This window comes from Symphalangus syndactylus, chromosome 11 (genome assembly GCF_028878055.3).
Source record: "Symphalangus syndactylus isolate Jambi chromosome 11, NHGRI_mSymSyn1-v2.1_pri, whole genome shotgun sequence".
Lineage (NCBI taxonomy): Eukaryota > Metazoa > Chordata > Mammalia > Primates > Hylobatidae > Symphalangus > Symphalangus syndactylus.
Window position 1 is genome coordinate 40708763 of NC_072433.2, and position 15478 is coordinate 40724240.

Below are 15478 nucleotides of genomic sequence, written 5' to 3' on the forward strand. Positions count from 1 at the left end.
GTGATCCCAACAGTTTGGGAAGCCAAGGCGGGCGGATCACCTGAGGTCAGCAGTTTGAGACCAGACGGCCAACGTGGGAAAACCCTGTTTCTACTAAAAATACAAAAATTAGCCAGGCGTGGTGGCACAGACCTGTAATCCCAGCTACTCAGGAGGCTGAGGTAGGAGAATTGCTTGAACCCAGGAGGCGGAGGTTGCAGCAAGTCAAGATCACGCCACTGCACTCCAGCCTGGGCAACAGAGTAAGACTCCATCTCAAAAACAAAACAAAACAAAACAGAACAAATAAACTTAGTTGGGCCTGGTGGCATGCACCTGTAGTCCCAGCTACTCAGGAGGCTGAGGTGGGAGGATTCTTTGAGCCCAGGAGTTCAAGGCTGCAGTGAGCTGTGATCCTGCCACTGAGACCTTGTTTGTAAAAATAAATAAATAAATAAATAAATAAATTTTTAAAATTAGCAAACAAAAATTAATTAATTAAAAATTTTTTTGTTTTTGTTTTTGATAGAGTCTCACTCTGTTGCCCAGGCTGGAGTGCAGTGGCATGATCTCAGCTCACTGCAACCTCCACCTCCAGGTTCAAGTGATTCTCGTGTCTTAGCCTCCCAAGTAGCTGGCACTACAGGCATGCACCACCATGCCCAGCAAATTTATACATACATACATATATATATATATATATATGTATGTGTATATATATATGTATGTGTATATATATATGTATGTGTATATATATATATATATATATATATATATACTTGTTTTGTTTTGTTTTGTTTTTTGACATGGAGTTTCACTCTTGTCATCCAGGCTGGAGTGCCGTGGCATGATCTCGGCTCATTGCAACCTCTGCCTCCTGGGTTCAAGCAATTTCCCTGCTTCAACCTCCTGAGTAGCTGGAATTATAGGCGCCTGCCACCATGCCCGACTAATTTTTGTATTTTTAGTAGAGATGGGGTTTTGCCATGTTGACCAGGCTGGTCTCAAACTCCTGAACTTAAGTGATCTGCCTGCCTTGGCCTCCCAAAGTGCTGTGATTACAGGTGAGAGCCATCACACCCAGCCTAATTAAAATAATTTTTTTAATTGGATGTTATGAAAAATTTTTTTAATGTGTTCATAAAAAGACAATATCAACAGAGTAAAAAGACAACCCATAAATAGAAGTAAATATTTACAAATCATATATCTGATGGAGGATTAATAGCCAGAAGATACAGAGAATTCCTACAACTCAACAACAACAAACCTGATTCAAAATGGGCAAAGGACTTGAATAGACATTTCTCCAAAGAAGATATATAAACGGCCAATAAGCACATGAAAAGATGCTCGACATCGCTAATTATTAGGGAAATGGAAATCAAAGCTATAATGAGATGCCACTCGCACCATTAAGATGGCTACTCTCAAAAAAACAGAAAATAACAAGTGTTGGTGAGGATGTGGAGAAACTGGAATCCTTGTGCACTGCTGGTGGGAATGTAAAAAAGCCATACCTGTGGGGAAAACAGTATGTCAGGTCCTCAAAAGATTAAAAATGAAATTACCATATGTATTAGTCCATTTTCATGCTGCTGATAAAGACATATGTAAGTCTGGGAAGGAAAAGAGATTTAATTGGACTTACAGTTCCACATGGCAGGGGAGGACTCGGAATCATGGTAAGAGGCAAAAGGCACTTCTTACGTAGCAGCAGCAAGAGAAAATGAGGAGGATGCAAAAGCAGAACCCCCTCGATAAAACCATCAGATCTCGTGAGACTTATTCACTACCAAGAGAACAGTATGAGGGAAACCACCCCCATGATTCAAATTATCTCCCACTGGGTCCCTCCCACAACACATGGGATTTATGGGAGTACAATTCAAGATGAAATTCGGGTGGGGGTACAGAGCCAAACCATATCATTCCACCCTTGAACCCTCCAAATCTCATGCCCTCACATTTCAAAACCAATCATGCCTTCCCAATAGCCCCCAAAGTCTTAACTCATTTCAGCATTAACCCCAAAGTCCACACTCCAAAGTCTCCTCTGAGACAAGGCAGGTCCCTTCTGCCTATAAGCCTGTAAAATCAAAAGCAAGCTAGTTACTTCCTAGATACAATGGGGGTACAGGTATTAGGTAAATATAGTCATTCCAAATGGGAGAAATTGGCCAAAACAAAGGGGTTACAGGGCCCATGCAAGTCTGAAATCCATCAGGGCAGTCAAATTTTAAAGCTCTAAAATGATCTCCTTTGACTCCAGGTCTCACATCCAGGTCACATTGATGCAAGAGGTGGGCTCCCATGGCCTTGGGCAGCTCTGCCCCTCTGGCTTTGCTGGGTACAGCCTCCCTCCCCACTGCTTTTACAGGCTGGCGTTGTCTGTGGCTTTTCCAGGCACATGGTGCAAGCTGGATCTGCCATTCTGGGGTCTGGAGGATGGTGGCCCTCTTCTCACAGCTCCACTAGGCGGTGTCCCAGTAGAGACTCTGTGTGGGGGCTCCAACCTCACATTTCTCTTCTGCACTGCCCTAGCAGAGGTTCCCATGAGAGCCCCACCCTGCAGCAAACTTTTGCCTGGGCATCCAGGCGTCTCCGTACATCTTCTAAAATCTACGCGAGGTTCCCAAACCCCAATTCTTGACTTCTGTGCAGCCACAGGCTGAACACCACATGGAAGCTGCCAAGGCTTGGTGCTTGCACCCTCTGAAGCCATAGCCCAAGCTCTACATTGACCCCTTTCAGCCACGGCTGGAGTGGCTGGGATGCAGGGCACCAAGTCCCTAGACTGCACACAGCATGGGGACCCTGGGCCCTATCCACGAAACCATTTTTTCCTCCTCAACCTCTGGGCCTGTGATGGGAGAGGCTGCCGCAAAGCTCTCTGCCATTTCCTGGAGACATTTTCTCCATTGTCCTGGGGATTAACATTCAGCTCCTCATTATTTACACAAATTTTTGCAGCCCGCTTGAATGTCTCCTCAGAAAATGGGATTTGCTTTTCTATTGCATTGTCAGGCTGCAAATTTTCTGAACTTTCATGCTCTGCTTCCCTTTTAAAACTGAATGCCTTTAACAGCACCCAAGTCAACTCTTGAATGCTTTGCTGCTTAGAAATTTCTTCCACCAGATACCCTAAATCATCTCTCTCAATTTCAAAGTTCCACAAATCTCTAGGGCAAGGGCAAAATGCCGCCAGTCTCTTTGCTAAAACATAAAGGAGAGTCACCTTTGCTCCAATTCCCAACAAGTTCCTCATCTCTATCTGAGACCATCTCAGCCTGGATTTCATTGTCCATATCATTATCAGTATTTTGTCAAAGCCATTCAACAAGTCTCTAGGAAGTTCCAAACTTTCCCACATTTTCGTGTCTTCTTCTGAGCCCTCCAAACTGTTCCACTTTCTGCCTATTACCCAGTTCCAAAGTCGCGTCCACATTTTCGGGTATCTTTTCAGCAGCGCCCCACTCTACTGGTACCAATTTACTGTATTAGTCTGTTTTTACACTGCTGATAAAGACATACATGAGACTAGGAAGAAAAAGAGGTTTAATCGTTCCACATGGCTGGGGAGGCCTCAGAATCATGGTGGGAGGCAAAAGGCACTTCTTACATGCCAGCAGTTAGAAAAAATGAGAAAGATGCAAAAGCAAAAACCCCTGAAAAACCCATCAGATCTCATGAGACTTATTCACTACCACGAGAACAGTATTGGGGAAAGCATCCTGTGATTCAAATTATCTCCAACTGGGCCCCTCCCACCACAGGTGGGAATTATGGGAATACTGTTCAAGATGAGATTTGGGTGGGGACACAGAGCCAAACCATATCACCATATGATCTAGCAGTTCCACTTCTGGATATATATTCAAAAATACTGAAAACAGAGTCTCAAAGAGATATTTGTACGTTCACATTCATAGCAGCATCATTCACAATAGTCAAGAGGTAGAAGCAATCCAAGTGAACATCAGCAGATGAATGGATAAGACTGTGGTACATAAACATATACAATGGAATAGTATTCAGCCTTAAAAGGAAGGAAATGCTGACATAGGCTACGACATGGATGAACCTTGAGGTCATCACGCTAAGTAAAATTAGCCAGTCACCAAAAACAAATACTATCTGATTCCACTGGTATGAGGCACTCAGAGTAGTCAAATTCATAGAGACACATAGCAGATTGGCTGTTGCCAGGGCTACGGGGAGGCGAAAATAGAAAGTTAGTGTTTAACGGGCACAGAGTTTTAGTTTTACAAGATGAAAGGAATTCTGGAGATGGATAGTGGTGATGGTTACACACCACTATGAATATATTTAATATCACTGAACCATAGACATGAAAATGGTTATAGGGATGGCCAGGCGTGGTGGCTGAAGCCTATAATCTCAGCACTTTGGGAGACCGAGGCGGGCGGATCACCTGAGGTCAGGAGTTCAATATGAGCCTGGCTAACATGGTGAAACCATGTCTCTACTAAAAATACAAAAATTAGCTGGGTGTGGTGGCAGGCGCCTGTAGTCCCAGCTACTCAGGAGGCTGAGGCAGGAGAATCGCTTGAACCCGGGAGATGGAGTTTGCAGTGAGCCAAGACTGTGCCACTGCACTGTAGCCTGGGCAAAGAGCTAGACTCTGTCTCAAAAAAAAATAAAAAAATTAAAAAAAAAAAGTTATAGGCTGGGCATAGTGGCTCATACCTATAATCCCAGCATTTTGGGAAGCTGAGGCAGGAGGATCGCTTGAACCCAGGAGTTCGAGACCAGGCAACATATTGAGACCCTGTCTCTACAAAAAATTAAAAAGTTAGCCAGGCATGGTGGGGTGGGGTGAGGTGGGGTGGGGGGTTGCTTGAGCCCAGGGGTTAGAGGCTACAGTGAGCTACACGATTACACCACTGTACTCTAGCCTGAGCAACAAAGCAAGACCCTGTCTCAAAAAAAAAAAAAAAAAGCTATGGTGATAAATTTTACATGTATTTTTTAAATTGGAAAAAAATATTGCAGGGATCACAGTTATAAAAAAAAAAAGACTTATGGGTTTCCTTCCAAAGTAGAAAGGCAGAAATGGAAAAATGAGTTTCGGTTGCTATGGAAATAGGAGTTGGCTGGGCCTGCAGGAGCAGCAGCTGGAGGGGAACAAGTGGCCGGGAAGTTGGCCCTGTGACAGAGGGGGGCTTCCGGCTGGGGATAAGACAACAACAGGCTTCTGCAGGGAGAGTAGGAGGTAGAAAGAAGAAAGAAAAGGAGACAGAGTCTGTCTCTAGACACTGGCGCCTATGAATTCTGCAGACATTTGGATACAGAGGTGGGTGTGCGTGCATGTGTGTCTGTGTTGCATATGTATCCCCAGAGGCCAGAAAAACAAGATGCACAATAAAGTCAGTGCCTGAAAAAGAACACAGTTTCACCAGCTATCCTGAGGGCAAGAAAGCCCCCAAACCGTTGAGTGACAGAAGAGGAAAGGCCTGCCGTTGAAATGCTTTCTGGGGTATGGGGAAATGCCTGAGTAGGGCTGGCCGTCACACTGTGTTCCCTCACCTTTGTCCTCAGCACAGTTCTTGAAACTGAAACCGAGGTGGGCCAGAAAGACAGACAACAAAATCCCCTCAGGGTGAGCAGGACAGTGGGGATAGGCGAGCTGATGGCTCTCTTTCTTCTGCGGCTCTGAGTGACTGTTTCTGCTTCAGTCTCCATGATGCTGGGGCTCTGGGGTCTTCTAGCCTGAGGCTTTAAAGGCACCTGAATGTTCTCAGAATCACTTTCTGGGAAGGTGAATTGATTAGGCCTATGGTGATGACGAGTCTTTGCTGGCCCCCAAGAGAGCTCACCTGAGGGAATAGTACACTATTCCCATTCCTACCCCAGGAAGAGGAACTCCCAAATCCTTTCTTACAGTCACAGTGGGGTGAATGGGTAGGGGCTCACATTTTTGAAATGACTTAAACCTAGGCTTTTGACTCTTTATAACACTGTCATTGTCTATATACACCATCTCTGAGACACGCTGAAGGGACCAAACGGTTCAAAATGACTACCATATTAGTATCCTGTTTTGCATTTCTTCATTTTTAAATATATCAAGAGCCTCAAAAATGAATGTGAGTATTGAAAAGAACATAATACTTAGGAATAAACTTAATCAAGGAGGTGAATGTCTTCTACACCAAAAATACAAAACACCAGTGAAAGAAGTTAAAGAAGACATAAGCAAATGGAAAGACATCCCACGATGACTTGGAAGACATAATATTGAGATGTCAGTGCTACCCAAAGTGACCTACAGAGTCAACGTAATTGCTAACAAAATCTCAATGGCTTTTTTGCAGAAATAGAAGAATCCACCCTAAAATTCATAAGCAATCCCAAGGGACCCCAAATAGCCAAAATAATCATGAAAAAGAACAAATCTGGAGGACTCACACATCCTGATTTCAAAACTTACTACAAAGCTACAGTAATCAAAGCAATGTAGTATTTGCATAAAGAAAGACATGTGGCCAGGTGTGGTGGCTCACGCCTGTTATCCCAGCACTTTGGGAGGCCAAGACAGGCGGATCACTTGAGGTCAGGAGTTTGAGCCCAGCCTGGCCAGCATGGTGAAACCTCATCTCTACTAAAACTACAAAAATTAGCTGGGTGTGGTGGTGCATGTCTGTAGTCCAGCTACTCAGGAGGCTGAGGCAAGAGAATCACATGAACCCGGGAGGCAGAGGTTGCAGTGAGCCGAGATCATGCCATTACACTCCAGCCTGGGTGACAGAGCAAGACTCCAAAAAAAAGAAAGACAGAAAGAAAGAGAGAGAGAGAGGAAGGAAGGAAGGAAGGAAGGAAGGAAGGAAGGAAGGAAGGAAAGAAAGACATTCTACTCACGTGCAAAAAAATGAAGTTGTATCCTCAATCTTACATGACATACAAAAAGTAACTCAAAATGTATCAAAAACTTAAAATACAAGGGCTAAAACCATAATACTCTTAGAAGAAAATATAGAGGGAAAACTTTATGACATTGATTTGGCAATGATTTCTTGAATACAACACCAAAAGCACAAAAGAAAAAATACATAAATTAAACATTAAAATTAAAAACTTCTGTGCATTCAAAGGACATAATTAACAGACTAAAAAGGCAATCCACAGAGAAAATACTTGCAATTGTTATCTGGTAAGGGACTGATACCCAAAATAGATAAAGAACTCCACAACTCAACAACAAAGAAACAAACAACCCAGCCTGATTTAAAAAATCAGCAAATACCGTGAATAGATATTTTTCCAAGGAAGATATACAAATGGTCAGTAAGCACATGAAAAGACGCTCAACATCACTAATCATTAGAAAACTGAAAATCAAAACCACAATGAGATACCACTTCACACCAGGATAGGATAGCTATGATCAAAAAAACCACACACAAACAAACAGAAAATAACAAACGTTGACAAGGATGTGGAGAAATGGAAACCTTAGTGCATTGTTGGTGGGATGTAAAATGGCAAAGCAGCTGTTGAAAATGATATGATGATTCCTTGAAAAATGGCACACAGAATTACCATAAGATCCGGCAATTCCATTATAGGTATATATTCAACAGAATTGCAAGTAGGAACATAAACAGATATCTATACACCCATGTTCATAGCAGTGTTATTCACAATAGCCAAAAAGTGGAAGCAACCCAAGTGTCCACCAACAGATGAATGGATGAACACACCGTGGCAGATACATACCACAGTCTATTAAAATGGAATATGAACCTTGAAGACATTAGGCTAAGTGAAATAAGCCAGTCACTAAAGGATAAATACTGTGTAATTCTACCTAGATGAGGTAACCAGAGTAGTCAAACTCACAAAGACAGAAAGTAAAATGGTGGTTGCCAGGGATGGGGTTAAGGGGGAAGAGGAGTTGTTTAATCGGGACAGAGTTTCAGCTTGGGAAGATGAAAAAGAGTTCTGGAGATGGACAGTGGTGATGGTTGTACAACAATGTGAATGCACTTAATGCATTGAACTAAAGAAAATGCAGGCCAGGCGCGGTGGCTCATGCCTGTAGTCCCAGCACTTTGGGAGGCCAAGGAGGGTGGATCACCTGAGGTTAGGAGTTTGAGACCAGCCTGGCCAACATGGTGAAACCTTGTCTCTAGTAAAAATACAAAAATTAGCTGGGCTTGGTGGCACATACCTGTAATCCCAGCTACTCTGGAGGCTGAGGCAAGGAGAATTGCTTGAACCCGGGAGGCAGAGGTTGCAGTAAGCCAAGATGGCACCACTTGCACTACAGCCTGGGCAACAGAGCAAGACCCTGTCTCAAAAATAAGATAAAATAAAATAAGAAAATGCATTAAGATAGTTAAAATGGTAAATTTCAATGTGATGTGTACTTTACCACAATAAAATATGTGGATATATATAAAATAGTAGAAGTGACCTACGGTCAGCCTCTCAACCTCTGCAAAGTTCGGCCCTCATAGGCTGCCCAGTTAGCATTCAGGATATGGCATTTCCCCTACTTCCTTTGTCTTGTCAAAACTTACCGCAGGTACAAACAAGACCACAAGCTTGCACTGAGCCCAGTGTGTGCAGGTGGGAGAGAAAGATGAACAAAGACGAGAATTGTTCAGGGAGAGGACAGTGCACCTTGCTTTGACAATGGGTTAAAAGTGATGAGAGCTGCAGAATATGAGGGAATACAGTGGAGAGGGTGCTGTGGCAGTTCCCAGGAGGAGAGAAGCCTTCTTGCCTGACTCTCTTAGGTGGTGTCACAGAGGAAGTGGTGCTTAAGGTGGGTTTGAGAGAATGAGGATGTGCAGATGTGTGGCTTGGTAGAGGGCACTTTAGCAGGCCCTGTGTTTAGCTGAAGTACTGTGTGACTGAGAGGCAGAGGTGGGAGAGAATGCTGGATCGGTGGGGGAAGAGAATGTGACCAGTGAGAATGCAACTCGCTGCAGGAATATCTGCCACACAAGCCTGCTGTCTTGTAACCTTGAAAAGTGGTGTTTGGATCTGCAGTCAGATCCAGAAGGAACTTGAATGGCAGACTAACAACAATAACAACTTCTATTCATAGAGGACTTACTATGCGCCTGTTATTTAATAACCTTAAGCAGCAGGTAGTGATATTAGCTCTATATTTCAGTTGAGAAAACTGAGGCTCAGGAGGTTAAGCAACATATTCAAGGTCAAACACAGCCAGTAAGTGATGGAAGTGGGGTAGGAATCCAGGCCTACGTGGGTTTCAAATTTTTATTTATTTATTTTTGAGACAGGGTCTGGCTGTGCCAGGCTGGAAGACAGTGGCACAATCTCAGCTCACTGCAGCCTTGACCTCCCAGGCTCAAGCAATTCTCCTGCCTCAGCACGCCAAGTAGCTGGTACCACAGGCACATGCCACCATGCCCAGCTAATTTTTTTTTTTCCTGTAGAGTTGGGGTCTCACTATGTTGCCCAGGCTAGTCCCAAACTCCTGGGCTCTAGTGTGGGCTGCTCAGTGACTTCCTTCCAAGAGGACACTATGAAAAGGAGGAAAATGAGTAACTTTACAGTGGAGAAACCTGACAAACGCTGCCTTAGCCAGCTGGTAATAAGTCATGTTGATAGTACAGATGCTTGATGGGATGTGATAAAAATGGCACTTTACATCTGTGGTCTTCCTCTTCAAAACCCACAACCCTAATCATGACAAAAATATGAGATGAATTCCAGTAGAGGGGTATTTTACAATATATCTGACCAGTATTCCTCAAAACTCTCCAGGTCATCAAAACCAAGAAAATTCATAGAAAATGTCACAGCCAATGGGAGACTAAGGACACACAACAAACAAATGTAAAGTGGTTTCAAGCCCATTTTTGTTGGTATAAAAAAAAAAGATATAAATATAATTTGGTATTCTGGATAGGATCCTGGGACAGAGAAAGAACATTAAATAAACACTAAGGGAATCTGAATAAACTATGTTTTTAGTTAATAATGATGTATCAATATCAGGTTGTAACAAATGTACCATATCAAATATCAATATCGGTTAATTGTAACAAATGTACTATAGCAATACAAGATGTTAATAACAGGAGAAACTGGCTCTGTGGCTCATGTCTGTAATCCCAACACTTTGGGAAGTCGAGGCGGGCAGACCGCATGAGCCCGGGAGTTCAAGACCAGCCTGGGTAACACAGCAAGACCCCATACCTACCATAAATAAAAATATTAGTTGGACATAGTGGTGTGCGCCTATAGTCCCAGCTACTTGGGAGGCTGATGTGGGAGGATGGCTTGAGCCCAGGAGACAGAGGTTGCAGTGAGCCAAGATTGCACCACTGCACTTCAGCCTGGGTGACAGAGAGAGACCCTGTCTCAAAATTAAAAAAATAATAATAATAGGGGAAATTGGATGTGGAATATGTGGGAACTCTGTAGTATCATCTCAATGTTTTTTTGTAAATCTAAATTGTACCAAAAATACATAAAGTCTTTCAAAAACAAATTCCTGAGTCACATCCTCAGAAACTGGCCTGCTAATATGCATTGACACAGGTGTAATGGACTTGTGAATGATGACAGCCTCTCTGTCCCTGACTGCTGATTGACCAAAGAGAAGGAGCGGACCCAGCAATGCCTGCAGACAAGAAGCTATAGCTTACACCAAGAAGACTGTATGGCTCTCCTCCCAGACTCCCTGAGGTTAAATATAGTGCCTCTCTCATTAGACTAGCAGCCTTCCTAGGGCAAGAGCTGGGTTTCCCCTGTGAGACCGGGCAGGAGCCACCTCTCCTCCAGGAGCTCAAGGTCTCTCTCAGCTCAAGGTGCCACTGATTCTCCGTATGCATTTATTTTTCTTTTAGGTAAGTCCATTTCTCTATATGGGTAGAAAGAGAGGCCATGTACATAACGTACATTTTTTTAAGGCTGGTAAAAGGTCTGCTTGCTTCAAAATACTAAGATTCCTAACTCTTTAGTTAAGCATAACCAATGTTAAAAAGCAGCAAACTCCATGATTTGGGTTTAGTGCCTAAATTTCCTCTGCTGACTTGTTGCTTTCCTTTGTACCCCAGGCCCCAGTCGTAACTGAGTGATAACAGTAGTAAGAGTTTAAAATTGTGATGCTGCCGATTCTATATTTCAGCAGATAAAACTAGGCTCAGGAGGTTAAGCAACTCATCCAAGGTCATACACAACCAGTAAGTGATGGAACTGGGGTAGGAATCCCAGTTTGTTTGATAATGGAACAAACCCCAGCACCCCAGCAAATTGCCTGTTGATTGCAAGAAGTTCTTTTTTTTTTTTTTTTTTTTTTTGAGATGGAGTCTGGCTGTCGCCCAGGCTGGAATGCAGTTGCACGATCTTGGCTCACTGCAGGCTCCGCCCCCTGGGTTCACACCATTCTCCTGCCTCAGCCTCCCGAGTAGCTGGGACTACGGGCGCCCGCCACCTCGCCCGGCTAATTTTTTGTATTTTTAGTAGAGATGGGGTTTCACCGTGTTATCCAGGATGGTCTCGATCTCCTGACCTCGTGATCCGCCCGCCTCGGCCTCTCAAAGTGCTGGGATTACAGGCGTGAGCCACCGCACCCGGCTGCAAGAAGTTCTTACTCATGGGTATTCAGTAAGCCACCCCAAAATGCGAGGAGAGTAGATATCAGTGGACTGCATGCAACATCTGTGATTACTGATTTGCAGAAGTCCTTAAGGACAGGACAGGATGTGTCTCTGGACAAAGCTGGAAGAGCAAAGCCTGGAAATTAAATCAAGACTCAACAAAACAAAAAGCGAGCCAATTGCATTAACATAAGCTGAAGGAATCATAGGTAGAGAGAAATGGTGATGCATGAGGAGCTCCAAAAAAGCAGTACCAAAGAGCAAGTCTTTGAGAGTCATTGTCTTCCACATTGTCCAGAGTAGTGGAAACTCTGAAAACCTCCTTGAGTATTACAGGCAGCTCAGAGGTCTGGCCAGAGCTTCCAGGAATACTCTCTCCCTTTTTTTTTTTTTTTTTTTAATTTGAGACAGGATCTGGCTTTGTTTCCCAGGCTGGGGTGCAGTGGTGTGATCAGAGCTCACTGCAGCTTCAATCTCCCAGGCTCAAGCAAGCCTCCCACTCAGCCTCCCAAGTAACTGGGACTACAGGCGCTCGCCCCCACATCCAGTTCATTTTTAAATTTTTTTGTAGAGATGGGGTGTCACTATATTGCCCTGGCTGATTTTGAACTCCTGGGCTCAAGCAATCCTTCTGCCTTTGTCTCCCAAAGTGCTGGGATTACAGGCGTGAGCCACCGTGCAGGGCCAGAATACTCTCTTGCTAAGAATCTTAGGGCTGGTCCAGGGAGCAGTAGGAAGGAAAAGATGCAGTGATCGATCAGACATTTTTACCACAAGCACGGGAAGGGGGAATTATACTAGCAGTGCTGCCACTCTAGACTCTTGTATCCCTCAGAGGGTACAAATATCTTAGGCTCTCCTGGCGATTAAAATCATTCATTTTGCTCACCTTGCTTTGATTCCACGAAAACCAACCTTCTAACGAGATTCTGACTTTCCCACAAGAGAAAGAGTGTGCTGTCAAGTCAGCATGGAAGTTTCAGACTGCTTTGCAGTTGCTTCTCCCCTTGTGATTTCTTTTTCCCTCCCCCCTCTCTCTTTTTCTTTCTCTCTCTCTCTCTTTCTTTCTTTCTTGATAGAGTCTTCCTCTGTTGCCCAGGCTGGAGTGCAATGGTGCGATCTCAGCTCACTGCAACCTCCGACTCCTGTGCTCAACTGATTCTCCTGCCACAGCCTCCCAAGTAGCTGTGATTACAGGCATGTGCCAGCTGGCTAATTTTTCTATTTTTAGTAGAGACGAGGTTTCACCATGTTGGCCAGGCTGGTCTCGAACTCCTGACCTCAGGTGATCTACCCACCTTGGCCTCTCAAAGTGCTGGGATTACAGGCATCAGCCACTGTGCCCAGCCTCCCTTGTGATTTAATACATTTGCAGCCTGGCTTCCTCACCAGGCTCTGGTGAATTTGGTTAGTCCGCCCCTTTCAGCCTGGTTAGCTCCAAGTGCACTGAAGAACCTTCATCTCTGGCCTGCAGAGAACCAGGTTCACCAGCCTCCAGCCCACTGTACTGCTGGCCCTAGGGGGATTTTCCCTGATTGACAGCTGGCCCCCCTTTTTGATGTCACTCTCAAGCTGCCCTTTGCCACGTCAGTCACCCCAATCACACCCTCCCTACCCTGAGCCCCTGGAATGAGCTGTGGGAAACCTGCAAAAAAAAGTGCAACAAAATAATTTTATAGGTTCTAAGAGGCCCTGTGCTGGGGTGGAAGATGCCAAGAACATGCAACAGAAACGAGTAGAAGGAACTGGCAATGTTTAATCTAGAGCACAGAAGATCTGGGAAGGCCAACCAGTTCTCTGTCATCAAATATCTGAAGAACTGTGGTGATGAAAAGGGAATAGATTGATCTTCTGAGGCTCTAAAGAAAATATGCCAACCAGGCCACATATGGTGGCTCATGCCTGTAATTCCAGAACTTTGGGAGGCTGAGGCAGGAGGATCATTTGAGGCCAGGAGTTTGAGACCAGCCTGGGCAACACAGCCAGACCTGTCTCTACCAAAAGAAACATAGCTGGGCATGGTGGCTCATGTCTGTACCCCCAGCTACTCTGGAGGCTGAGGTGGGAGGATGGCCAGAGCCTAGGAGTTTAAGCTGCAGTGAGCTATGATCAGAGCACTGGACTCCAGCCTGGGCAACAGAGTGAGACCCTGTCTTTCTTAGAAAAAAAAAAAAAAAAAAAGGCCAGGCGTGGTGGCTCATGCCTGTAATCCCAGCATTTTGGGAGGCCGAGGTGGGCGGGTCACGAGGTCAGGAGATCGAGACCAGCCTGGCTAACATGGTGAAACCCCGTCTCTACTAAAAATACAAAAAATTAGCCGGGTGTGGTGGCAGGTGCCTGTAGTCCCAGCTACTGAGGAGGCTGAGGCAGGAGAATGGCGTGAACCTGGGAGGCGGAGTTTGCAGTGAGCCAAGATCGTGCCACTGCACTCCAGCCTAGGAGACAGAGCGAGACTTTGTCTCAAAAAAATAAAAATAAAAATAAAAAAATAAAGAAAAAGAAAAAGTATGGCAACCAAAGGGCAGTAGATACAGGAAGACAGATAAAAAAGGGGAACCTTTTAGGGCAGTTTTCCCCTAACTTCAGTTATTCAAATATCACCTTCACATTTTGTGTGTGTGTGTGTCAAATTCATAAGAAGCAGCATAATTCTGCAATTTAGAGCACAAATCTGGAGCAGGACCACCTGGGTTTATTTTCCAGCTCATCACTTCCTAGCTATATAACTTTGGGCAAGTTATTTAACTTCCCTATGCCTGTTTGCTCAGTAGTAAAATGGGGCAAAGATTCCCTACCTCAAATAGTACTTAACCCATATTGGTGAGGATTAATTGAATGATTTGAATGACGCATGGAAAGTGCTTAGAAGTGCATCCAGAACTTAGTAAGTACTCAATAAATGGTGGGTATTTTTTATATATATATATATATTTTTTTTTTAAATAAAATTCTTTTATTTTTTATTTTATTTTTTTGAGACGGAGTTTAACTCTTGTTGCCCAGGCTAGAGTGCAATGGCGCGATCTTGGCTCACCACAACCTCTGCCTCCCGGGTCCAAGCGTTTCTCCCCTTAGCCTCCTGAGTATCTGGGATTACAGGCATGTGCCTGGCTAATTTTGTATTTTTAGTAGAGATGGGGTTTCTCCATGTTGGTCAGGCTGGTTTCGATCTCCCAACCTCAGGTGATCCACCCTCCTCGGCCTCCCAAAGTGCTGGGATTACAGGCGTGAGCCATCGTGCCCGGCCCTACAAATGTTTTTTTAAAATAATTGGGGTCTTGCTTTGTTTCCCAGGCTGGAGTGCAGTGGCACGATCATAGTTCACTGTAACCTCGAACTCCTGGGCTTAAACCATCCTCCCAACTCAGCCTCCTGAGTAGCTGGATTACAGGCACGCATCACTACACCCAGGTAATTTTTAAATGTTTTGTAGAGATGGGGGTCTCATTATGTTGCCCAGGCTGGTGTCCAACTCCTGGCTTCAAGTGATCTCCCTGCCTCTACTTGCCAAAGTATTAGGATTACAGGCGTGAGCCACTGCACCTGGCCTATTATATTTTATTCTATCCTCATACCTTTGATACTCTTATTTAATATTTTTCTTTAAATGGACACACGATTTACATACATTTATTTTAAGGGAAACGTTATATTACTACCATACATGAAAAGCCATGTACAGGTGGAAACTGTAAAGATAAACATAACAGCAAACAATGTTATTAGATTGTTATAGTTTTAACAATGTTATTAAATGGTCACACTTACTGTTGCCTCTTAAATGCCCTGAACTGGAGGACTGCTGTCTTTCCAGTGAAAGGGGAGACAATCAAGTGTTACAGTAGCATTCTAGTACTTTGCCCAGACTTCTGTTGACTATAGTCAGAAGCAAG

At 44.2% G+C, this 15478-nt stretch overlaps 1 protein-coding gene across 6 annotated transcripts in view; it reads right to left on the bottom strand.

Moving 5' to 3' along the window:
* The window catches only part of CHD9 (chromodomain helicase DNA binding protein 9), a 278999-nt gene that overhangs the window by 255526 nt on the left and 7995 nt on the right, over nucleotides 1-15478 (bottom strand). Inside the window, exon 2 of one of the 6 annotated variants that reach the window (XM_063612688.1) lies at nucleotides 8174-8293. The exons of the other annotated variants lie outside the window; for them this stretch is intronic. The gene's annotated coding sequence lies outside the window, so the exon portion shown is untranslated. The remainder of the gene's footprint in view (nucleotides 1-8173; nucleotides 8294-15478) is intronic. 6 annotated transcript variants of the gene reach the window in all.